This window comes from Notamacropus eugenii, chromosome 3, assembly GCF_028372415.1.
Source record: "Notamacropus eugenii isolate mMacEug1 chromosome 3, mMacEug1.pri_v2, whole genome shotgun sequence".
NCBI classification, from domain to species: domain Eukaryota; kingdom Metazoa; phylum Chordata; class Mammalia; order Diprotodontia; family Macropodidae; genus Notamacropus; species Notamacropus eugenii.
The window spans coordinates 174,186,800-174,214,252 of record NC_092874.1 but is presented as its reverse complement, the minus strand read 5'-3'; positions in this window follow the sequence as shown (position 1 = coordinate 174,214,252).

Sequence of the window (27,453 nt, the reverse complement as noted above, 5' to 3'; positions counted from 1 at the left end):
TCTCTCTCTTTTTCTCATAAGCACAGTTACTTTGGAGAGTCTCTTCAATAGCATGATCTAGTTTATTTACTCTTATGTTGATCTTATTTATTCTTTGCAAATATCCATTTCTGGCATGATTCACATTTTATTTTCTTATTTTGAATGATTTGTTTCTCTTTAAAACCTTCCTGGAATTTTGGTTTTGTTCTACGATCACTAGGAAATTGTACAATTTGTCTTGCTCTCTTTTACATTAGAAATTTTTATTCATTTTTCTGTAAAATAAAATATTTATTCATTGTAGTGTGGCTTTTTTTCCTTTTAACATAATTTATTTATATCTATTTTTCAAGTAGAACAATAATTTTTAAATTATTTCTCCTGGATCTGTTTTCCAAGTGGGTTTAAAAACTCTCACTTTTTTCTCTTGTGATGGGTTTCTCTGCTAGAGAATCTGGCTTATACCCAATACTTTTCTCTTCCCATTTTTGTATTTTGCTCTTTTTTCTTTTATTCAGCATAATTTATATAGAATTTACCTCCTCATTGTTTGATCCCACCCACTTTTATTGTTATGCATGCTTTTTCCTGTACAGAAGGTACTGTTTCCCATGGCTATGCAAACAACTTTATTGAGTTAGGTAGTTTGGTGATCTGCCTTGTTTCCTTTGTTATAATTTTTTCCAGAAGACTAATGCACATCTAAACTTGTAGATCCCTTTCTTTCAGATACAGAAACCCCTTTGCTTCTATTTCTGGATCTTCAGCTACCCCAATTTTATCCCCTTTCCATTTCCAAGGAGGAAATGGTTTGAGTCAGTGGAAAATTTGGAAGATTTGGATTTCTTCTTTGGTTTCAGTAGTTTTTATGTAATGTGGAGTTATTTCAACTCCTTCCTTTATTGTTTCAGCTTTAATTAAGATAAATTCTTGTTGATTTAATTACTTAGATTTGACATGTTTATTCTTATTTTATGATTAGCATAGTTAAGAGTTTATGATAAAAATAAATATTGCCAATGATATAATTAATCCTCATTTTGGAGATGAAGTCTACAGAGATGTAGTGGCTTCTCTAAGAGGAAACATCTAGTAATGGACAGAGGCAGGATTTGAACATATATCTTTTAAAGTCCAATTTTCTTCATACATCACAGGAAAACAAAATTAAACAGCATAAAAACTTTGAAGCAGCCATTTTAATTTCTTGGACTTTCTCCATTGCTGTTAGGATTAAAATTCTTTAGACCACATAATCACCCATGCCACCTGCTCAAACCCAGTAGAAGCTATCAGACCATGTTCTATTCCACAGTGTAAAAGACAAGGAAAGAAACAATTGACAAAAGTGAAAAACCAAACAGGTTAATCTCCCTACCCCTAGAAAAAAAATAGAATCTAAGAGAACCAAGGAGTGTTCCCACAAGGGCCTGGGGGACATATTCATAACAGTTTCCAAGGGAAATCTAAGTTCAAATTTGAAGCTTCTCCATTGTTGGATACTCAAGGAATCATTCATTAAACTAAACTAGCTTGATAACCTCCTAGAGTACTCTTTTAACCTCCCAAGATAAAACTGGAGAGCTCTACCTTATATACTTTATAAAATATACAGGAAGCAATGAAGAGGCATCTCCTTTCCCCCATATGCATTTTGATCACTAGTAAAGACATATCTAAAAGCAATAGGATCAAATTCATTTATAAAATCAAAATAAGAATTACCAATTACCATGGGATGATGGACAAGGAAAAACCATGGGGATAAAGAAGAATAATAAGAGAAATAAAGGAGAAAAATAGTAAATGTCCATCCAAACAGATTGAGTGTGCGGTGGAGGGGGTAGGGGGAGTGGAATAGGCAGTAGGACAGGAAGAGATGAAAGAAAGAAAGAATAATGTCATAGAGAAAGTTTGGCTTTGTAGTCATGAAGACCTGAGTTCAAATCCTAAAACGGGCCTTGTAAAAAGGGGGAAATTTCTTAACTTCTAAGAGCCCTAGGTGTTTCTTTTTAGTGGTTTAGTTTTGTCCTACTCTTCATGATCCCATTTGGATTTTCTTGGCAAAGATACTGGAGTGGCTTGCCATTTTCTTCCCCTGCTCATTTTTCAGATGAAGAAAATAAGAAACAGGGTTAAGTGACTTATCCAGGGTCACACATGTAACAAGTATATGAGGTCAGATTTGAACTCAGGAAACTAAATCTACCTGACTTCAGGCCCCACAATCTAGCCACTACACCACCTAGCTTCCCTAAGTGCCCCCAGCAAACTCTCTAATACATCAGTAGAAAGAGTTTCCACATCAAAAAAGTTCCATATATTGATGAAATCATAGGTTCAAATCCCTGCCTCCCACCTCACCAACATACATAAGCCCCACCCTAACCACTCCCTACCTTGTTTTTTTTAATTTAATTTTTAAAATTTATTTATTTTTAGTTTTCAACGTTCTTTTCCACAAGATTTTGAGTTGCGAATTTTCTCCGCATTTCTCCCCTCCCCACACCCCAAGAAACCATGCATTCTGATTACCCCTTCCCTAATCTGTCCTCCCTTCTGTCACACCCCTCCTTTCCCTTATCCCCATCTTTTCTCTTTTTTTTTTGTAGAGCAAGATAGACTTCTATACCCCATCACCTATATTTTTTATTTATCAGTTGTATGCAAAAACAGTTCTCAACATTTGTTCCTAAAACTTTGAGTTTCAACTTCTCTCTTCCTCCCTTGCCACACACCCCCACTGAGAAGGCAAGCAAGTCAGTATAGGCTATATATGTGTATTTGTGCAAAAAAGTTCCCATAAGTGTCATGTTGTGAAAGACTAACTATATATCCCTCCATGCTTTTCTGACCCCCGTTTATTCTATTCTCTTTTTTGACCTTGTCCCTTCCAAAAGTGTTTGCTTCTAATTAACCCCTCCTCCCATTTGCCTTCCCTTCTATCATCTCCCCCACACCCCATTTATTCCCTTCTTCCCTACTTTCCTGTAGTGTAAGATGGATTTTCATACCAAATGGAATGTGCATGTTATTCCTTCCTTAAGTCAAATGTGATATGAGTTAGCTTCACCCTAACCCTTTTCCCCTCCATTGGAAAGTTTTTTCTTGCCTCTTTCATGAGAGATAATCTGCCCCATTCCATTTCTCCCTTTCTCCTCCCAATATATTCCTCACTTGCCCCTTAATTTTATTTTTTATACCATCCCTTCCTTTTCAACTTACCCTGTACCCTCTGTCTTTATGTATTTAATTGCTCTAGCTACCCAAATACTGAGAAAAGTCTCAAGAGTTATAAATATTATCTTTTCATGTAGGAATGTAAACAGTTCAACTTTTAAGTCCCTTATGATTTCTTTCCTGTTATCTTTTCATGCTTCTTTTGATTCTTGTGTTTGAAAGTCAGATTTTCTTTTCATCTCTGGTCTTTTGATCAAGAATGCTTGAAAGTCCTCTATATCCTTGGATGACCATTTTTTTCCCCTGAAGTATTATATTCAGTTTTACTGGGTAGGTGATTCTTGGTTTTAATTCTGGTTCCTTTGACTTGTGGAATATTGTATTCTAATCTCTTCGATCCCTTAATGTAGAAGCTGCTAGATCTTGTGTTATCATGACTGCATTTCCACAATACTCAAATTGTTTCTTTCTGGCTGCTTGCAATATTTTCTCCTTGACATGGGAACTCTGGAATTTGACCACAGTATTTCTAGGAGTATTTCTTTTTGGATCTCTTTCACAAAGTGATCAGTGGATTTTTTAAATACTTATTTTGCCCTTTTCTAGAATATCAGGGCAGTATTCCTTGATAATTTCATGAAAGATGATTTCTACGTTCTTTTTTTTTCATTATGGCTTTCAGGTAGCTCCATAATTTTTAAATTATCTCTCCTGAATTTATTTTCTAGGTCAGTTGTTTTTCCAATGAGATATTTCATATTATCTTCAATTTTTTCATTCATTTGGTTTTGTTTTATAATTTTTTTGGTTTCTCACAAAGTCATCTGCTCCATTCTAATTTTTAAAGAACAATTTTCTTCAGTGAGTTTTGAACCTCATTTTCCATTTCCCTAATTCTACTTTTTAAAGCATTCTTTTTCTCATTGGCTTTTTAGACCTCTTTTTCCATTTAGGTTAGTCTATTTTTAAAGATATTATTTTCTTCAGCATTTCTTGTGGTCTCCTTTAGCAAGCTGTTGACTTGTTTTTCATTATTTTCTTGTATTGCTCTCATTTCTCTTCCCAATTCTTCCTCCACCTTTCTTATTGATTTTCAAAATATTTTTTGAGCTCTTCCATGATTTGAGACCATTTCATATTCATTTTGGAGGTTTTGGATACAGAAGCCTTGACTTTGATGTCTTACTCTGATTGTATCCTTTGTTCTTCCTCATCTGAAAGGATGGAGGAAAATACCTGTTCACCAAGAAAGTAACCTTCCATGTTCTTAGTTTTTCCCCTTTTTTGGGCATTTTCCCAGCCTGTTACTTGACTTTTGAGACCTTTGTCAAGAGGAGGGCATACTTTAGGGATCTGTAAGTTCTTAGTTCCCCCAAGGTGACACAATCAAGGGAGAGGTGTTTACTCCTCTCCTGGCTTGCGCTCTGGTCTGGGAGCAACCACAAGTTTTTCTGCCCAGGATCTGTGAGTAGGGTTCCCTCTCCACAATTGCCTCCACCTCCACCACACCAGTGTTGTTCCTCACCCAGGACTGCCTCTCAGGTCTGAGATCCAGATCAACTGCTTGATTCCCCCAGGTACTTTAGGCTGAGGGTTCCACTGTTGCCCTGGGGCTGGGCCTGGGCCCAGACAGTGTTCTCTTCTCACTTAGGTGAAAGAGCTTTCTCACTGACCTTTGAAGCTGTTTTTGGCATTTGTGGGTTGAGGAATCTGGGAACTGCAGCTGCTGTCCAGGATTCTGTGCCCTGTCCCTACCATGCCTGCAAGGTTGGGTTGTGCTCTGCTCTGAGCCTGGTGTGATAGACTCTTCCTGTCAGCCTTCCAGGCTGTCTTGGCCTGGAAATCTCTTTCACTATCTTGTTTTGTGGCTTCTGCTGCTCTAGAATTTGTTTAGAGTCATTTTTTACAGGTATTTTATAGACTTTGAGGGGAGAGCTAGAGCAGGTCCATCTTTCTGCTCTGCCATCTTGGCTCCACCCCCCCCCCCCCCAATTCCCTGTCTTGTGAACAACAACAACAGTAACACCAACAACAACAACAACATCACAGAAGCTCGGGACTGACTGACTATTTTTAAATGTTTCTGGAAAATTATCATATCATATATCATATCAAAATAAAGATTCTTAATGGGAATTGCTGGAGTTCATAACATTCTATACATTTCATGCAAAGAAACAACAAGCATGCACTAAAGATATCTATGACTGGGTCTTCCTTTTAATGGAGTAAAGAAAATACACTGTCTTTCAAAGCCATTCAGCTTCATTAATTTTATTGTTGTTCAGTTGTCTCACTTGTGTCTGAATCTTTGTGGCCCTATTTGGGATCTTCTTGGCAAAGATACTAAGGTGCCATTTCCTTCTCCAGCTCATTTTACAGATGAGCAATTGAGGCAAACAGGGTTAAATGACTTACCCAGGGTCACACAGCTAGAAAGTGTCTGAGACTGGATTTGAACTTAGGAACATTAATTTTCCTGACTCCAGACACCTTATTCCATTCACTATGTCAGTTACCTGCCCAACTTAATTCATAGCTCCATATTTAGGGAGAGGGGATAATCCTTCTTAGCTTATCTTTGCTTTTTTAAGTAAAGGGAAGTACGTATGTTTTCAGGATTGGAAAATTTTTAGTCTAATAACTTTGAGGAGAGAATACTACAGGGTCTACAATTTAACATACATTGCAAGTTATGTTCTATTTAAGAAATCTAAAGAATTTATTTATTTTCTGACACTTTAATGTTTTGGATAAATAAAGTTCGTGGAAAAGCCATGTAATTGGTATAGAACTTTTCACTTGTATTGAGCTCCTTAATCCTTACATGTTAGAATAATTTTGCATCTAGCCTCGAGTAAATTAGTTTCTTTGGGTTTTTAAAAAAATTCCAGGAATTATTTATTTTCAATTTGAAATTCACTTAATATCAAAGTGGGTATAATTAATTCTTTTTTCTGATGATCTGAACATGGTAATGAGAAAATAAAAATAACATATCAAAGAACTTTTCTAAAATACCTGATTAAAAACCATTTCAAGTGTAAAGTGCTTTCCTTTCCAACATGAAATTTTATTTTTATAATACATAAAAGGCATGCATTAGTGCCATCTAGTGCATTAACTCATCAAGCTCGAAAACTCATCAATTCATCTCTAACCTTCTTTTTTCAGAAAGTACTTTGGAAACCCATTCAATTGCCAAACTTCATATAATTCAAGCTTGATATTAAATGTGACTGAGTTTTTGTCAAATAGTAATCCATTTGTGAATCCATTGTCCTAAATAGGGAAAGTTTTAGAATTCAGATATTTGCCTATTTCTTTATATTATAATTGTAATTGCTCTCATTTTCCATCACATATTCTATGCAGAGAAGTCTCAACTCTTCTCAATACCTGAAACCTAACATTTTAAATGTAAAATGCAATAGTTTGGCTTGTTAGACCATGTCAGGACTCAGGTGGCAAATACATGTGAAGACCAATTTCTGTATTCAGATATTTTGTTCTCTTGCTTGTTTAAAATGAGGTTATTTCTGATGTCAAAAGAGTTTCCCCTGACAGTTTCCAATTATCTTCACTTTGAGAATCAGAAAGATATGTTTTCATACCTTTTGTATCATAATCACTTCCACTCCTCAAGTCTACATTCTTCACTCAATACTTTCCACACTGAGAAACTGGCTGACCACCCCGGAGAGAATAGTTATTTCAGTGAGTAATCTTTAAATCAGGAATCTATTATGATTAGTATAAATCAGGTTCTAGTCTGAGGGATACTAGGGAAAAAAAAAATCAGTTTCCTTGCTTTGTTTCATCTGATAAGTATTATCTCCTTGTCCTCTCATAATCAAACACAAACTAGTTTCTAATTTGGGTGTGGGAATAAACACTAACATTCATATCCTTCTTCCCCCGGCTTCCTCTTCTTTTCATCAACTCAAATGGCCCTTTTGGAGTTCATCTAAACACTTTGAATATGACGACAATTTGGCCAGACTTTGTAGCAGGTCATTTCTTCCATGATCCTTACTATTATCATCAATATCTCCTTTAAAGAATCACTGATTCTCAAAGTGGGAAAGTATTTAAGAATTCACAGAATCTAATCCCTACTTGGCTAAGTATTCCCTCTGTGAATTATGCAATTAATGGATATTCAGACTTAAAGATTGTTAGTGGGGGACAGCAAAACCTTCCTGAATCACTGCATTCCATTTACTAGAAAATTTTTGCTTATTTGTTCTAGATATAATCTGAGTCTGCCTCTGTATCATCTACTCGATGTTCCAACCTGGCTCTGCTAAGACAAGTATATATAGCAGATCTAATCCCTCTTTTATATAAAAATCTTTCAGAATCATATCATAATTGAACCTGTAACCTCATATCAATGTAAATATTATGAAATAGTCAAGAATGTGACAGAGGCAGGATATCATAGTAAGTACATGGCCTCAAAGCCAGGAAGATGTAGGTTCAAGACCCACCTCTGAGATGCATGTATGAGCTTGGGGAAGTCACTTAATTTTTCATTGCTCTAGGCAGTTCTCTTAAGGCTAAAAGTCATGGAGAAGATACCCATCTACTTCAATAGGGAAGGATTTGCCTCAAGAAATGAATCACAGATCCAGTTGCTCTCCCATCTAAAAGCATATTTTTAAAAGCAAAATACTTTATTTTTGGAGGCAATTGGTGTGACTTACCCGGGGTAACACAACTAGTCAATGTCTGAGGCCATATTTGACTTCAGGTCCTCCTGATACGCTGGTGCTTGATCCACTGGTGTCATCTACTTGGTGCTCTATCTACTTTGCTACCTAGCTGCCCCAAAGCACATTTTAAAGAAGAAAAATGCAAGAAGTGGAATGAAGCTTGATAATTCAAATATGTGTTGACCTTTAAGGTTTGCAAAGCACTTCACATATATATCATCGAATCTTTCAAGCAGCTGTGTGGGGTATTATTATCTCCATGTCGTAGAGGAGAAAATTGAGGCTCAGAAAGGTTTAGTATGTTGCCGTAGGTCACAGGACTATTAAATGTCCAAGGTAGCATTTGAACTCACGTCTTTTAGAGTCCAAGCCCTGCACTCAATCTCCTACCCCCTGAAGCTGGCTCTATGGTTTAGTAGCATTTCTAGAATCTTGTTTTAGTCTTGGATCTACGATTGACTTGCTTGTGGGATCCATGACTCTTTTGCCATTTTTTGCTCCTTACCAATCCATAAGTACCTTTAAATATATTGCTGCCATACAGCTAATGAAGAATTATAACTGCTGAGCCCATTTACTGATAACAAGACATTCACCAAAGAAAAGCTGATAGCAAAGAGGTTTTCACAATCTACACTGTACAGTCCCTTTCAGGAGTGTTTGTTGCCCTTAGGGATTCACAGCCAGCAAAAGTTATAATCCCCTTAAGCAGCTGCTTTGGCCACTGTTTTCTGTGAAATATCCAATGTGACAAGTCTGCTTAAGGTGATGCTTGAATTATCTGCTGTGAATTATCATTTGACTTGAGGCCAAAAAAGTGGCAGATTCAACAGCATCACATGGAAACTAGATTATTTCCATAAGTCCTGCATTATATTAAAGTCCTCTTATTGTTCCTCATTTATTTTCTTTGTTTTGTTTCCATTGTAAAGGCTGAACAGAGATTTAATTTATTTTTCAGAAAATAAATGGTTTTTACTCAGTTGAGACAAATATTATTTAACCAAAATCCACAGGTATCATCACCTTCAGGTAATACAAATCAATCAATACTATTATGTTGTCAGATTGCATTTAGAAATAATGCTGATAATGCTGGTGACACTGGTAACTACAATCTCATCCAAGAGAATACTGGATGCTGAAGTGCTACTTCTGGGCAAAGTGAAAACATAAAAGAAGTGACTACGAACTAATGTAGGTATCAGAATACAAACCTCCATATTAAACCTCAGAAGGACTCATGCCCATTCTTCTTAGTGGGCTGGCCCTGTTCCAATCAGATATTGACACTGCTTCTTACCTCCCAGGTCGTTCAGTTATATAAATTGCTTTATTTTGCTAAATTATGATCTTTGTCTATGACTCTGAGTCTATTATCAAAACAGGTTTGGTTTTTTTTTATTTTTTTTATTTTTTATTACTAACAGAAATGGCTTTGTAGGCTCCTTTAGAGCCTAAAGGTCAATGGGAACATTTCATTGGAATATTATGAAAGTAAATGTAGCTATTAACAAAACAAAATGTCCTTAGATGCTGATAAATCTTTATGGAATGGTTTAATTCCATATCAGAGAATCACAGAGTTGCAAAGGACTATTTTATTGCAATACAATTTGCATATTTGCATTTCTTATGATGAATTAAATCAATCTGAATTAAAATAGTCAAAAATTTAAGTTTAGAATGAAATAGTTCTTAAGTTCGGGAAAAATGAAATACTTGGATCATAAAATAAAATCAGATAATCACACAATCCCTGTGTTGGGATTGGTTGAAAGAATAAGTCATACCTATGGGTTTGTCTATAGAAGAGAGTATTTCAATATGGTCATTTCAGCAGCAACTTAGTCTAATTGCGGATCTAGAAATTTTACCTAGGGAAAGTTCTGCCCCAACCCCTGCTGACCAAAGGGTAATCTTATGAAGATTTCATAAATTTCAACTTGTCATATTAATAACAGTGTTTTCAGGACAATAATGGATCATAATCTACTTTAGGAGTTGAAGGATTCACTGAGGACAAACCAGAAACACTAAGGAAATACTTTGGGATGCTTTAAAGGCACCAATCCTCAAAAACTCCATGAAAGGGATAAAACAAAATAAAACAACACCAAATAACGAGCAAACAACAACAACAAAACAAAAATCAACTTCTAATAACTAAGAACTGAGTTACCACTGATACATGGGTTTTAAAAATTTGAAGTCTTTTTTTTCTTTTTTCCCATAAACGTCATGTCAAGCCATGGAAGTATGTATATCAGATTGTGAAAGGATTGTCTTTGAACTAATTCTTCCTACTACACACGCTTAGTAAATATACCTTTCTAAATTCTAATTTATTGGCAGTAAATGGACAATACATTTGTGGGGGCTCATGAGCAACTCTTCTAAAAACTCCAGTTCCTCAGAGTTAGAACTTAGAACTCTGATCAGTGAAATAGTCACTTGCCTTCTGAGCACTAAACCTATTGAGGGAAGAAAAATATAGGGAATTTTATCCAGATGATATTTTACCAATGTATCTGTTTTCATGTTATATGCCCTCATATATTAAGCTTCTTGAAGGCAGAAATTGTTTTTTAATCCCCAGAACCTGGTTCAGGATTTTGTACACAATAAGTGTTTAATCACTGCTTTGTTGGTTTGGATTACTACTTGTCCTAAATTTTTGAAATTGAAATTAGTTGGAATTATTGACAAATACTAATTAAATGAGAGACAATATAGACAATATCAAAGATTTATTGCTGGAATTGAGCGTAGGAGATGGTTAGTCCACCCCCTTCAATTTGCAGATGAAGAGACTAAACTCCAAGAAGATTAAGTAGTTTGGCCAAGGATTCACAGGTAACAAGTGGGAAAGTAGAATTTGAAGCTGATTCTTTTAGACTCCAAGTACAATGTTCTTTACATGGTACGACATTGCCTAATTAAATAGTGGATAGAATCAGGAAGTCCTGAGCAGAGCTTTGGAGTCAGGAAAACCTGGTCTCCAGTTCCTCTCTCTGACACATACTATGTGACACTGGGCAAATCATTTAACTACTTCTGGCCTCAGGCAATTCTCTAGGACTCTAAATTGTAGAATAGATGTTTATTTACATTGACAGAGAGGGATCCTTACTCATAGTTCCCTACATGAGCAAACGTGCAGATTCTGATAGAAAAGCAATAGTTTTACTGTATATAATTTTAAGAGTACAGTATTACGTGTCTGAGAGGTGATGTAGTTAAACCACACTAGTTAAACCACAGGCGTAGACCACCAAAATAACAGCATATTGTGTCTCTGCAAATGTCCTTGTAGGTCCTTGTGACAAATAGAAATAAACTAACAATATGTTACTTAAAGAAAACTGCTTTTCTAAACAAATAAAAATATTAATATTAAATGAATATAATATTAATGATGTTTTTGGCTTACAAGTCAATGGGTATTAATAAAATATTCGATGTTATTTCAAAATTGTTTATTCTCTTAAAGTGAATTGATGACTGGCTTAATAAATCCTTCTTTTAAAGTTTGTTAAATATATCAAAGATACATTGCAGATCAGCCATTACCAAAATTATTACAACTTTTAAATTAATGAATGAATCAATATTCGTCAAGTACCTACAAAAGATTTCACTGTATTCTGTGTTGGGTTTGGAGAGGGAGGGAAATAAGATAGGCATGGTACTGTCTACATACATGGAGTTGGAAGTCAAATGACTGAGTGGCGTTAATGAATCTTTTAGACAGGGAGACTTTAAAATTAACAGGGACATTTTTTCAGCATTTACTTGAATAATATTTTGTAATTTTTAACAGTAGAGTTTAAAACACAGTTTTTGAAATATGAAAATGTTCATATAGTTTTGGGTTACTGAGTACAGTTTAAAAAAAAATACCCATCCATGTAGAGAACAGCTGGACTTAATTCTCATTGAAATGCATTTTCTTCTCTTCCTAACTTTGGATATGGCTAATGAAGGAATCTGCATGAATATCTCTGTTTCTCTCTGTCTGTCTGTCTGTCTGTCTGTCTCTCTTCCCCAACCCCATGTCTCTGTAAGGGCTTTAGTTTTTTTGCCTTCTCAGTAGATGGGGGAGGGAGAGATGAGAGAGAGAACTTGGGACTGAAAATAAAATAAATTTTAGTTACTGAAAAAACAAATCAACAACAAAAAATAAACTCCCAAATTAAATTAAGTGAAATAGTATCCTCAATGAAATATCGTACAGTATATAAATTTTAAGTCACCTATTGCCACTTTCTCCATGAAAGTGCATATGCATAAAGACAAAAATACTCATTAAAAAAATCTAAATCACACAGGTAAATGTCAAATGGTTATTTTCAATTAAATCATTATACAGTATCAAAGAATAATGGAGATAAACATTGAATTCATGTGGTGGAGATACAGAATTACCAATGACTCTTTAAAGGCTAATTAGTAGAAAAGTTTGCTGTTGTTTGGTCATTTCAATCATATCTGACTATTCATGACTTCATTTGGGGTTTTCTTGGTAATGGAGTGGTTTGCTGTTTCCTTCTTCAGCTCATGAAGACCAAATCAAATAATATGTGATGTAGGGGATCTGTCAGGTAAACTCGTTTTTGAATCACTCCCCTTCCTCTCTTTCTTTCATTCTTATTTTCCTTTCTTTCCTTTTTCTTCTTTTATTTCTCTCTCTTTCTTTGTTCCTCTCTTTCTTTATTTCTCTCTTTCTTTCTTTCTCTCTTCTTTCCCTCCATCCTTCCATCTTCCTTTCTTCCTTTCCAACTAGAAACTAAACCATATCAAGGGAAATTGTGTCATTAAGTTAAAGGTTGAATGTGATCATGAAGGGATACTCACCAGCTTTACTAATTACTGGAAAAATGCATATCTTCCCAAGTTCAGTAACTAAAGCAACCTGAGACAATTTTAACAGATATTTTCTTCTTTTTATCCAGAAACACAAAATGCTATTCCTACTCACCTCATCTTTCTTCTTGAAAAATAAAATGTCAGAACTTGAACTATAACATTTAAATTGTCATCATTAAACAGAAGAGGTAGACTTATTTTCCAGTCTAGATCAGAGATCAAAATGAGATCCTACTGACAGTTTCAACCCCTGCCCCTTTAGATCCACACATTCAATCAGCTTATTCCCACAGGGTTTTCCATATTGATGGAAGGAAACATTCGCTGTCAGAAATCAAGCCACATTTGAGGGATTCTTGGTGAGAAATAAGTGGGTGTTTATAAAACAAAGGATAAATTATTAGATTTCTTTCCTGTAACGTTGTCTATAAGCCACCTTTAAATCAAATTATTTTCCTGCATTGGTTTCTTTGTTACTTCTTTCTCATCATTCGAATCATGCATAAATACACAAATAAACACGTATGCATCCACAATCCAGAGTTGACTCCCTATTCATTGCCTTTTCTTATTACCATCTTAGTACACTAATATACTCAATTTAGACAAAATGAGGCAAACCACTTGCAAAGGATTCAAAAGAAGGCAAGGGCACTGATGAAAGGATAGGAGGTAAGACCTGTGGAGCGGGGATAAAAAACAAAGCAAAACTAGATTTATTTACTTGAAGGGAAGGCTCAGAAAAAGACATGCATGAAGGTTTTTAGCTATAAGAAGGGCTATCATACCATTTAAAGAAAGTTTCTCCTTTCTGTCTCCAATGAGCAATGTAGGCCTAATGTCTGATATTCCTCTCCAAAACTGCCCTCCCCACCTCCTTACTAGTTATGAGAGAAAAGCAGTACTTCGCACGTAATAGACACTTCTGTGTTACTCTACAGGGCAGCAAAGTGGCACAGTAAATAGAGCACCAGGTCTGGAGTCAGGTAGACCTGAGTGACACTTACTACTTGAGTAGACCTCAGACACTTAACTACTTGTGTGATCTTGGGCAAGTCACTTAGTCTTGTTTGTCTTGGTTTCCTCATCTGTAAAAATGAGCTGGAGAAGGAAATGAGAAACCACTCTACTATCTTTGCCAAGAAAACCCAAAAGAGGGTGTGAAGTGTTGGACACAACTGAAAGGACTGATTATGTTACTATGCTGATAGTCTATGAGAATGCATCTGTAAGTTATCTGTATTTTTGCAACTACTTGACAAAGTGTCTTGCATTTTCCTTTTGGACAAGATGCAAATATTCCAGACCATAGTTGAGTAAGGTAACTCAAATTGGATGACTGGATATCTTGTACCTATTAGTGGCTGATTGTCAGATTTAAAGGTTGATCTCTAGTGGAATGTTTCACGTATATGTAGGTTGAATGATTAAAATATAATTAATAATTTGAAACAAGAAAAAATCATTTGTATTGGCAAGAGCTTTTTGTCTCTAAGAGTTGTTATATACTAGAATATATTTCCTGCTTAAACTTCTCATAAAGTGCAACAGGAAGTCTGGGGATGTAGTGAGTTCACTATCACTAGAGGTATTTTAACCAAGTCAGGATAACCAGCTGCTGGGGATGGGGTAGAAGAGATTATTAGTTATAGGTTATACCAAAAAAATTCTCAGATCCTATCCTACTTTGAAATTCTGTGATTCTGTTGTTATCTCTAAGACTCCTTTCACATGTGGAATACTATAACCATGAGGCAGCTAAATGCCATGTCTGAAATCAGGAAGACTCATCTTCCTGAGTTCAAAGCTGACCTCAGGCATTTCACTGTTTTTCTCAGTTTCCTCATCTGTAAAATGAGCTGGAGAAGGAAATAGCAAACTACTCTATAAATATGGAAATGAGTATGTACAAATAAGCTACATATAGGATACATAGGAATAACTAACAAAAGGAAGGTCCTAGAATTAAGAGGGATTGGGGAACACTTTTCATAGAGGTAGAATTTTAGCAGTTGACTAGAAAGAAGCCAGATATTCCATGGGGCAGAGATGGGTTGGGAGAGCTTTTCATACATGGAGGATAACCAATATAAATGTCTAGAGTCAGGAAAGGGGGCATCTCCTTCAAGTAATATCAAAGCGCTCAGTGTCACTGGATGGAAAAGTATGGTGGAAAGGTGGGACATAAAGTGTAAAAGGACTGGAAATGCAAAGAAAGGCAAAGTATTAAGGCTTTTAAACCCCAAATAGAAGATTTTATATTTGATCCTGGAGTGATATGGAGCTACAGGAGTTTAGTGTGTGTGTGTGAGTCTGCATGTACATGTGTGATGGTGACATGGTCAAGATGACCTTGACAGCTAACTGTAGGATGGACTGGGGTGGGGAGAAACTTGTGGCAAGTAGACCTACCAGCAGACTATTGTAGTAGACCAAGCATAAAGGGATGTACCAAGCTGGTGGCAGTGTAAGAGGAGAGAAGGAGAAATATGTGAGAGATGTTACAAATGGAAAAAAAAAATCATAAAATTGAAAAACCTTGGCAACTGATTGGCTATGGGGAGAGGGATGATAGAGAGAAAGGAGATAAGAATGACACCTGGATTGTGAACTTGGGCTACTGGGAAGATGGTGATGCTCTTAGCAGCAATCAGGAAGTTTGGAGGGGTGGAGGGTTAATGAGTTCAGTTTTTGACATATTTGGTTTAAGATGTCCACAGGACATCCCGTTGGTGATGTCTAATAGGCAGTTTGAGATAAGACTGGAGGTCAGAAGAGAGGTTAAGGGTGGATAAACAGATCTGAAAATCATCAGTATAGTGAGGATAATTGAATCCTTGGGAGTTGATGAGGTACAAATACTCTTTAATCTTTTAATTATTGTTTGATTGTATTTTGTGACTGTAAAAAGTCTGCCACATACAAAGGTGCTGATATTGTTAACTACTTGAGATGATTCAGCCACAAAGAGAGAAGACATTTCAAAAATCCCTTTTATGAGTAAGATTTTACCATGAGGCACACAGTTTGCATTTAGAAAGTCTGTGCTTACCTTTATAATGGCTAAAGAAAAATTGACTCTCAACATGTTTTTAGAGGTATGATAGGACAGTCAGAGAGAGAGAGAGAGAGAGAGAGAGAGAGAGAGAGAGCTGTGTGTAGAATCAGTGCCCAATTTCAGTTCTCAGCAACAGCAGTGGCAACTTCTGGAATCATGGAGGCCATTCAGCTTTTCTGGGCCTCAGTTTCCGCATTTATATCATGTGACAGTTGGGCTGGATGATCTCTAAAGTCCCTTCTGGCCTTACTTCTAAAATTCTATGAAATCCCACACCACTTTCCTTCAGATACTTCAAAGAACTCTTCAGGTCTTCCTCAATTAAATTCAGACCTCCCTAAGAGGTAGATAGAGGTTGTGCAGAATTAGCTCTGTGTGAAAGATGATGGAACTGAGACACAGACAGAGAGATTAAGTGATTTATTCAAGGTTTCAGAGAGAATCATTCAGAAATGTAATATGTCACTGCTGATTTCAGACTGCTGCTTTATCTACTAGGCCAAATGGAATAATATATTTGGCATTTTTCTTTTGAAAGTTAAACAAGGGTTTATTTAGTGCCTACTTGTAAAGACAGTACTGTGCTAGGGAGTCACAAAGGAGGGTTAGTCTCTGAAACAGAGGGCTTTTGATCCGATAGGTATTGTTAATGAAAATGGATATATATATCTACATATAGATATAGATACAGATATAGGTGTACAGATTTAGATGGAAAATGAAGAGATGAGAACCATGTCTACAATTTTCTTTCTGTTTCCCCATGGTTCTGAAATTACTTTTGAGCACAGTGGATATTCAGGAAATGTCTTTGACTCCCTTCCCTTTATCATTTGGTTCCCTGGCTTTTAGAACTTTGATCCTATGTTGAATTTTGTTTTTAAAAAACTTTTGAGGGAAGGTGATACAATGGGGGTTGAGGGGACATGGTACTGAGATTAGAGTGAGAAGATGGGTTAAAAACTCATTTCTCTCATTTCATAATTATTTGACCTTGAGTAGACCAGTTAACCCAAAGGACTTGTTTTCCTCATCTGTAAAATGTGAGGGTTGAATATGACATGGACCAATCGAAATCTAAGTCTTACCCTATTGCTTAATTCTTCAAGTGTGATAAATTTGTACGAATACAACATGTTTACTTGACCCTGCTGATTGATTAAGCTTCTGTTTTTACTCCTTTGCTATCTCCGCTTCATACCATATTCATGCCAATATCTTTGTTTTCACTCATTCTTCTCCTACTTCGCTTAATCCATATACTATGTAGGCATGCTTTAAGGATCAAAACAAATGTTTCTCCCACATGAGATCTTATCTGATATCTTCAGACAAATCAAACATTTCTATCTCAACATTTCTCTTGTATGTATTATGTACTACAAAATTTGGCACTGTCAGATGAGCATATACTGCTAAGTATAATAGTCTTGTTCAGTAATCGTTCCATGTATTTCATGTTGCATCTCCTGTTTTAGTAGTCATTTTCCATTCTCTTTCCTTGCCTGCTAATTCATTTTAAAATTCAACATATCCCACTATATGAAGTATTGAAACTAAAGCCTTTGGTGAATATCAGCTTGTTATCATACTTATATAACAAGGCAGCTAGGTGGTTCAGTAGATAGAGTGCTCAGACTGGAGTGAGGAAGACCTGAGTTCAAATGTGATCTCAGATACTTATTAGCTGTGTGACCCTGGGTAAGTCACTTTAGCTCTGTTGGCCTTAATCTAGTACCACAGCAAAGCGCTCCAGTATCTTTGCCAGGAGAAGCCCATGGCTATGATCTATGGTCTCACAAAGAGTCAGACATAATTGAACAGCAATACTTAAATAACGTCTTTTAATAAATTTTGCTCCATAATACATACTCATCTGCTTACCACTTCCCCACCTACTCACCTCCATCTTATGCTTGCCAGAAAGTTTTCCTGGGTATCAAAGCGTTAGTTTCTCTCTCTTTCTCCTCTCTTTGTTTTGTGAGTGTATAGCTTATTACTTATTAAGTATGCTTCAGTCGATACATACCAAAGTCGCACAGTCTATTGGCATAGTTTAACAGCAGTTAACATAATGTAATTATTGATTTTCTCAAGCTGCACATAAAATCTGTGAAGAGGAGCGTCAGATGGGAGATATAGGTCCCTATGTGGGTGTCAGGTAGACCTATTTATAGATATTCTTTTAAGCTGTATTCACTCTCAGGGCACTAATATTAGTACCAGTTTCCTCTTTACCACCATAACTGAAAATACTTTTCCCAGCCCCTTCTCTTTTCTCACCTTAATGTAAGCTCCTTGAGATCGAAAGTATGTGAATTTTGTCTTTGTATTTCTCTGGACCTAATACGATCATTTGCTCATAGTAGTTACTTAATAAATGCTTATTGATTTATTGTTCTGAGATCCTTCAAGAACCTTCTTTGTTATGCTTATTTCATGATTCCATATTTAGTCTTTTCTAGATTCAATAAGGTATTCAAGAAGCCTTTCTATATTTTACAAAGTGATTTCTACCACTATCTTTTCTTTAGGGAATCAGATAATCACAGACTACAGTGTGTTCTAAACTTAGAATTCAATGAACCATAACTATTTCAAGAATTTTAGCAGATAGAAGTTATATAGTAGCCTTACATCCTTTGTATATCATGTTCTTTCCTGATATTTTACTTCCTATGAGAACCAGAGTTTTTTCTCCTTACCTCTGAAATAATAAACTTCAAAAAATAATGAAATATAGGGAAACCTCTACCAAGGTTCATATTAGGTAAAAGAGCTAATTCCTGCGTTATGGATTAACTATGAAATATCAGACTTGGATCATCATGTGACACTCTCTAATTACAAGGGATGGGATATGATTTGGTCCATGTGGTGGAAAAAAGTTTTGTTCTAACACAGAAGTACTTCAGTACAAATAAGATGATTTTTAAGTTTATAAGAAGTATACCATTTGAAGCACACATGATGAAGACTGGATTTCACTTAGTAGAGAGAAACTTTGATTTGAAAGAATTTAGAGGCCATTTAGTACAATTAAATGTCCACATTCCTGCTATAGAATTCCTAACAAGTTTTCACCCAGTTTCTTTAAACATGTTTTATTATAAAGAACTCATTGTCTCATGAGATAGTGTATCCCATCTTCAAATAGTACAAAGGTTTGAGAAATTCTTACTTAATTGAACTGTAATCAATTCTTATATAACTTTCTTCCATTGGTCCAAGGATTGCCTTCCAGCATCACTCAGAGTAAGTCTAATAGTCCTTCCACATATTATTTCTTTAAACATTTGATGACAACTGTGATTCCCGCACTAACTCTCCTCTTTTCATAGACAAAGCTCAGTTTTGAATAAAAATGTTTATCATAATTCAGTTGTAATTCCTTTGTTTTGGCTAAAACCATCCTTATTTGACTGTGGGGAGGGAAACTGTAGTCCATTTAGCAAGGTAAAAAAACAAACAAAACTTCAGTGCATGAATTCTTTTTTATATCATCTATTGCAATTACAGCCTATATTTATGAACATTTGTTATTGATAATGAAAGGGACTTCAGCTCATTCAATGATTTTTTAGCCTTCCAGTTTTCAGATACATAATTGATACCAACCATGGCTTTAATTGTTTATGTAATTCTAGCTACTTTTTTAAAAAGATGAATCTTATGTAAGTATAAAAATAACCTATAGTCATACTAAAGTTACTAATAACAGACAGTCAGAAATCCTGATTGCAAAATACTCCCTTGTGCTCTCATAAAAATTAAAATAGCTCACATATGAGTCATATTAATTCATTCAGCAATCATTTTTGCACCCCAACTTTGTGCATTGCTGAACACTTACAACTATGTATTGGATAAAACAAATACGCCTCCATTCCATTGCTTTAGTGCAAGGCTCAGATTAGCTTGCCTTTGCTAATAACATGGTATACAAAGAGCTTTGGCCCTGCCTAGGAAGAATTATGCAAATTGGCACTAAAAGTTCTTATCCAGTTGTTGTAGGGATCATTTTAATGCAAATAGAACATTTCACCAGTCAATCAACAGAGCTATAGTTTTGGTACTTGTTCAATTAACCAAACGAAAGTTTCCATTTGTGCCCAAAACAAGCACTTCCAGATAAGGCAGGTAATTTCACTGAACAAAAAAATTTTGAGAAAGAAATTTTCCAACTTCCTCTGGTTGTACCATAGATGAAACCTTGGGTAGCCAACATGCAGGTAGATCTGACCCTAGGAAGCATTTACTTTCACTGATGGATATTCATTTGGTCCCTTCAGCCTATTGCCGAAGACGTAATTCGCAGCGAACTCTAGTTTTTCTTATGGTGCACAAATTACTAGGCCTATTAAATTTTCACCGCAGTATACAAGTATCACAAAAATAGTACTAAGTTTGGACTAGGAAGATCTAGATTCTAACTCTCCATAATTAGGTTTGTAATCTTAAGCAAGTCACTTAATTTCTCATTTCCGAAGTTTTCTAATCTGTGACATGACTTACGGTTGGTACTCTATGAGTCTAGACATGCAATAGGTTACAATGGCATGAATACAGGTCCTGAATTCAGAATCTGGATTTAACTTAAACTGAGCTAAGTGGAACAGTTGGATGGTGCAGTGGATCGAGTGCTGAGCCTGTAATCAGCAAAACTCCTTTTCTTGAGTTCAAATCTGGCCCTAGATATTTACTAGCTATATTGACCCTGGGCAAGTCACTTAACACTGTTTCTCTTGGTATTCTCATCAGTAAAATGAGCTTGAGAAGGAAATGGCAAACCTGTCTAGTATCTCTGCTTAGAAAATCACATACAAAGTCACAAAGAGTCGAACACAAATTAGAAATAACTATGTTATTTATCACTTGTGTTAACCCTGGCAAATTAAAATTTTCATTGTGTTACAGTTTCAACATGTATAGAAAAAGGGTGTTTAAGTTTTCTTTTAAGGAGTGGTATTCTGGTAATGTTTAAAGACCTCTTCCTGGGGGAGAAAAAGCACAATTAACAAACTTAAGTTTGATCTGCATTATTTATGCCTCCTTAAGCTTAGAAATCAACAAAATAAGAAATCAGGTCTTTATTTGTAGCATTTTCTGATTTCTAAGTTGTAACTGCTCACACTGGAAATTCAATCAGTTCCTTCCAGCTGTTTCCAGAAAACCCCCCTTCCAGACCTAGTAGGAAGGGAATATATGAGAGAGGTATGGTTTCTAGGATTCAGTATTAGAGTTTATAGTATTAGGTTTAGAGTAAGGAATCTAGGATTTGGGCTTATATATTCTAGCTGAGAAATCATCCAAAACACTAATCTTACTGCTTGTGAGTTAACCCTCATCTGAAAAACCCTCAGGTGTTTCTTCCATGCTTTAGTACATGGAGACCATGAAGTATCATTGCCCCTGAATCAGACATCCGATGTCACAAAAAAACCTCATCCAAAATAATCTGGGCTCTCCAGTAAGAATGTGTAAGCTATTGCAACAGCATTTATAGTAGCTAAAGAAGCCAACCTAAACACAGATGGAAAAATAAAATTCTTATGTGAAAAAGTTACCTTAGCAATCAGTTATCAAAGTAAGTTTGTACCTTTTTCCCTGGGGAAGGTAGACTTGCTTCTTACAGTGAGTTCATTTGAAAGATTATGGAAACTATATGTTATAATAAATGATTAGTGCTTACTGGTTGCTGTTTAAAGTATTATTTCACATGGGAAGCCCATTAGAATTTTCTATTGAGGCTTAGATGATAACCCTTATGTATGGCTGATTTTATTCATACTGAAATTAGAAAGGAAACGTTGGGTAAACTCCCTTTAGTTGTTTCAGTATCTCAAGAAAAACGTGAAAGTGACTTGTTATTGCTTGAGTGTTAATATTTTGAAGCCTTCAGGGTCTGTGCTGTTAGGTGGGCGAGTCTAAAAGTGATTCATACTTCTTAGGTATTTGCAAATAGAAATTTGATTCTTAGAAGTTAAAGTTAATTTGTGTAGGAAGATGTTTATGTATCAAATCTAGATTTGAGATGGCTGAAAAAAACTCTCACCACTGTGTCATAGAGACACAGTAAAGAATAAGTCTTATTTGAAATGAGTGGTACTGGATCTGGAGGGCTGACATTAGCAGTTTGACTTCTACTAGGGGAGTTGGAGTCAGGGCCTTAAATGCAGTCATAAAAAGTTAAGTATTTTTAGAGAAATTAAAATTAAAATTGCAACTCTTGATTTTAGATCAGCCTTCAATATACATGTATTCATTCAATATGGAGTATTGTCATATGAAGGATAATTTATGTAGATCCAAAACAACTATCCTTCTCTATTTCTGTCTTTGTGTTGGTCTCTAGTATTGCCTCTCTTTTGCTCTCTTAATTTGACTCTGTCTCTATCTGTATTTCTGTTTCTCTTCATTTCTCAGTCTCTCTCATACACCCACACCCATATCCACACCCCCACACCCCCACACAATGCAATGACATCCTCTCTCATCAGACCATCATTCTACTTCGACTGAAATTATTCAAACATTTCAATATACAGAGACACTTGTTATACGCTGAGAATTGAAATGGCAGATATGTAATTGGGAAAACTCCACACCAAATGCAATAATGGTAGTCAGGATGACTATTTTCTCGCTTTGTTCATTCGTTTTTTTCCTTTTTATATGCAGCAAAGTGCTGTGGAAAGAATGCTGGATTTGGAATCAAGATTTCTCTGGGTTTTAATACTATCTCTCATATACTGAATTCAACACTGAAACGGAGAAAATATTAGCTATTTTACTTCACGAAATTGTTATCAAGAAAGAATTTTGTAAACCTTAGAATGCAATACAAATGTGAGTTATGTTTAAACAGACAGGCAGTGAGGTAGTTGGAAGAGAGTTAGCCATGGAGACAGGAAGACCTGGGTTCAACTTTTATTTCTTACTCCGAATCTTCTTCCAAGTTTCTTTACTCATTTCCCAATTCTGGCCTGATCATCCATAGTACACAGCTATCACAATATCCCATCTGTTTTCCCCTCTACTGACCATCATTGGAAAGTTTTCCATTCTACTTTCCTTCTCTAGTTAGTGGAATTCTTTGCAGGCATGCAAAGGCATATTCTTATTGAACTGGTTACTTTTGATTAAAAAGTAAAAGCTTCTATTTCTAGGTGCTATAATGAGACATATCTCACCAAGCCTCAATGATATCTGGGAGACTGAATTTGCCTGCAAGCCTTAAATGGAACATTTTTGCTTATTGAAATATTTCTTTCTCTTTAAAGTCTAGTTCAGGTATCACCTCCACATAAAATACCTTAATATCTTCCAAACTCTCATGCTATTCTGTTTGGCAACTCCGAAATACTTAATTGTATTCTAATTTGTATCATAATAATTCTTTTATTTTTTTCATTATGAACGTAAGAAATAAAACAAGTATTTCCATAACAGTAGAATAGGAAAAAAAAAGATGATTGCACATGAACATGCAATCTATTATGGACAACTTGCTATTCATTTTACATTTATAATAAAATTATAATGTAACTTTTTTTTTCCTTTTTTTATCCACTCTCCCACCTCAGAGATGGCTACCATTACATAGAAATAGGTATGTATGTGTGTGTGTATGTGTGTGTGTGTGTGTGTGTGTGTGTGTGTGTATAAAATCATTCTATATATACTTCTATTTATCAGTTCTTTCTCAGGATGCAGATAGCATCTTCCTTCATAGTTCCTTTGTAGCTAATTTTGGTCATTATAACAGCTAAAATGATTTAATTCTTTATGAATTCCCTCCTTCTCTCTTCCCTCTTCCTGAATTGCAAACTCCTAGAAGGTAGGAATCCTTGCCCACTTCCCCTCTTTGTATTATCTTTGCTTAGCATGAGAATTTTAACTGTATCAGGAGATTAGGAGAATTTGAATTGAACTGAATTGAATTAACTGAAATAACTAATTGCTTATTAGTTATATATGATTCTTATCTTCCTCCCTCAAATTGGGTTTAAAAATTTTTTTTTAATAATTTCTCCTTGAATACTTGACCTCTAGATTAAGTAGACTCCTAAGATGTCCTCTTACTTCATAAAGCAGGCCAAGTGCCAGTGTCATACAGATTTTCTTAACCTGAGGTCTCTAGTCCCTAAGAAGTCTGTGGGTTAGATTTCAGGAACTTTATGGAAATAGATGAGGAAAAATACACCTTTATTTTCTTTAACTTTTATCTGAAATTTAGCATTTCCTATAGTTAATTAGAAACATTCTGAAAAGAGGCGCAGATGGCTAAAGCATCCACTGCACCAAGAAGTTTAAGAATTCCTATTCTATAAGAAGCCTTTCCTAACTCCCTTCAGCTGCTAGGACTCATTCTCCCTAAATCCTCTATATTGAACAATTTTGTATTTATTTCATATTTACTCTGCATACACTTAAATATGTACACATTGGTGCCCCTAGAAAGCACTTTTCTTGAAAGTAGGAAGTTTATTTTTCTTTTTTATCTGCTTCCCACTTATCCCCAAATTATCTTGTATTTATTTTTCACTTTTCCGTATACATGTTGCTTCCCATGATAGAATACAAACTTTGTGATGGCAAGGATTATATTCTTCTTGTTTTTGCATCCCTAGTACCTACCATAGTGTCTGGCAATAAGTGCTTAATATATGCTTTTTGATTGATTAATTGGGGGTCATCCCACTTGGCCTCTTTCCTCCACCTATTTGGGGACAATGAGAATGAGAGGCATTTAGAAAGTCAGCTGCAAAGAAGATTTTGACCCTGGGAGGAAGGTTTGATTGGAGGATCCTTTTCAATCCTTACATAATTCTGTGATCATTAAGGATGCAAAACTTTAAAGAAAATATGTGATTTTGTTTTACCCCACTCTTCTTAAGGCATATTTATCAACCCCTATTTCTTTTGAACAGTAAGAAAAGCTCCATATTTATGGGAGGGTAGGAAGGAAAACTCATAATCTTTCTGTCTCCAAGAAGCATTTTATTCTCTGTGACATATGGATATAGAGGGAAAGGCCACCCAAAAGGTTTATCCATAGAATGGTGGAAGTTGGTCTTATTTTGACAGATATCTTGTTTTTGGTGTGGTGGGTTCCAAAATAACTACTCTTCCACATTGCTATTAATTACTTGAAGCGCTAAGTAAAAAAAAAAAAAAAATGAATGTGCATTTGTTAATCTGTTAACCTTCCTTCCTGCTTTAATAATATTTAATAAATGCATAATTAAGTACAAAAGGTACAAAAGGGAGTAGAGGAGTAGAGGAGGTGTTTTGTGTGCCTAATAACGAAAAACATAGTATTGAAAACATCATACCTTAAGTTAGTTATTGTTCCCAGTTAAGTAACAGTTTTAAATCAGAGACCCAAAGCTGTAAGAAAGGGAAACAAAGGCATTTTAATTCAAAAAGTAACCAGGAACACACAGAGGCACACACAGAGGTTTTTTGTTTGTTTTTGTTTCTCTGGGAGGGGGCATCCCTCCTCCCAGATAACAGATAAGGATTGATAGAATAACATAATGCCTATGTCTCAGTTCGGTAAATATCATGAAAGCTTAATCCTTCTTTAAAGTTTAAGTTAACAACTCAGTCCAAAAGGAACAGTCAACAAACTGAAAGGATAAAGCAAATTTGCATTAAAATAAATTAGTATCTAGCACAACATAGTAAGAGCATAATGGCTCATCACTGTAGGGCAAACATCTCCAAATTGCCAGGAAATAGCCTCATAAACCCTTATATTTGAAGTAAAATTCCCTGCTTGTAAAAAACATGTGATTAGAGACCCTCTTATTACAAATTTCACTCTTGGTTCCTCTTTTTAAGTTAGTTGCCTAGTTAGCAAAAGAGGAGTTTGAAAGGAAATAGTGAACAATGCAGGTCAACCCCCTTTCTGGTCCTGTAAACAACCATTCAAAGATGGAAGGACTTAAAAAAGCTGGGCCTACATTAAGTTTATGTTTTGTTTTCTTTGATATTTTATATTGAAAAACTTAGACCATTGGATCTTCCTCCATCTGGACGTCTGTTGCTCCAGAAATGTCTCATTCTCTCATTTTTGAATGGCCTGTTTTTAAAAGGGGAAACTTTGACACAACTTGCTTTACCAGGCTATTTACATTAGCAAATTATTCCTCCAACACAAATCTTATCACAATTTCTCTGGAAGATTTATCCGGGAGATTTTGTATTTCTTTATTGGAAATAAGAATGAATTTGATGCAGCCTCGTTCCCTTTCAATCAAGGCTATCCACCAGGAAAGGTGTGGGTTACAAGGCTCCCAGATTTCGTATTTCGCATCTTAGTCCTAGTCCTTTCTGCATGCTACTCTCTTATTTTTTGGATGGGGTTGGTGATGTCTTTGGTATAGGAAACTCCTTGGTGAAGAAATTCCCAATATCAGGTCAACAAATTATTCTCTAACTTAGACTTGCTGAGGGTCACACATCCAGTATGTGTTAGAAGTAAGATTTGAATGTTGTGTGAAAGAAACTGACCCATAACTTCACTGGTATATATCCAAATTTTGGGAAAACTCAGGAGATCTTTGACCAAATTATCAAGTAGAAGTGAGTATAAGGGATTCTATGGGATCTATGGGATTCTATTCTCTAAAGAAAAGATTAGTACAATAATAAACAACAATGAGGAAGTTGATGAAAAGCATAATGGTGTTTTCTTATAGTCATTATAATAATATATAATAATTTGCTTAATCATTTCCTAATTGAAGATTGTTGTTGTTCAGTTGTGTCTGACTCTTGGCAAAAATACTGGAGTGGTTTGCAATTTCCTTCTCTGGCTTACTTTATAGATGAGGAATACACACACACACACATATATGGATATATGTGTATACACACACACATATATGTATACACACATTCTTTTCTTTCTTTGATTTTTTTGGCAAAAACCCTAGTAATGGTACCCATGGGTCAAAAGTTGTACATAGTTTAGTGAATTTGATGACATAATTCTAGATTCTTTTCCAGAATGCTTGAACCAGTTTAGCAGAACATAAATCCAAGTAAAGAGCTTTACTGAATCTGTTTTTCCATCATCACTCCAACATTGTCACTGATTTTTTTGATAATCTAAGTCAATCTAATAGGTGTAAGGTAGAATCTCAGAGTTGCTTTCATTTTCATTTCTCCGATTATCATTAGTGATTTAGAATCATTTTACATTTATTTTCAGCTTCTATTTATTCTCTTAAATATTTCCTCTTTATAACCCTTGACTCTTTATTGATTGGTTAATGACACTTATTTTTATAAATTTTAATCAATTCCCTATATATCTGGAGCAGGAGATCTTTATCAGAGAAACTGATTTTTCCCCAATTACTTGGTTCTCATATAATTTTAGTTGAATACATTTTTTTTGTGGAAAAAACATACATTTTATGAGATCAAAATCACTTATTTTAACCACTTTGGCCAAAATCTTTTCAGTCCATAATTCTGAATGGTTATTTTTTTTTGTCCATCTATTGTGTGATAGCATCTTTTATGTACATTGTGTTTCCTTTTAGATTTTATCTTTGTATATGGCCTGAGCTATTGGTATATACCTAATTTTTGTGTTACCTAATTTTCTAGTCTTCTTGGAAGATTTGG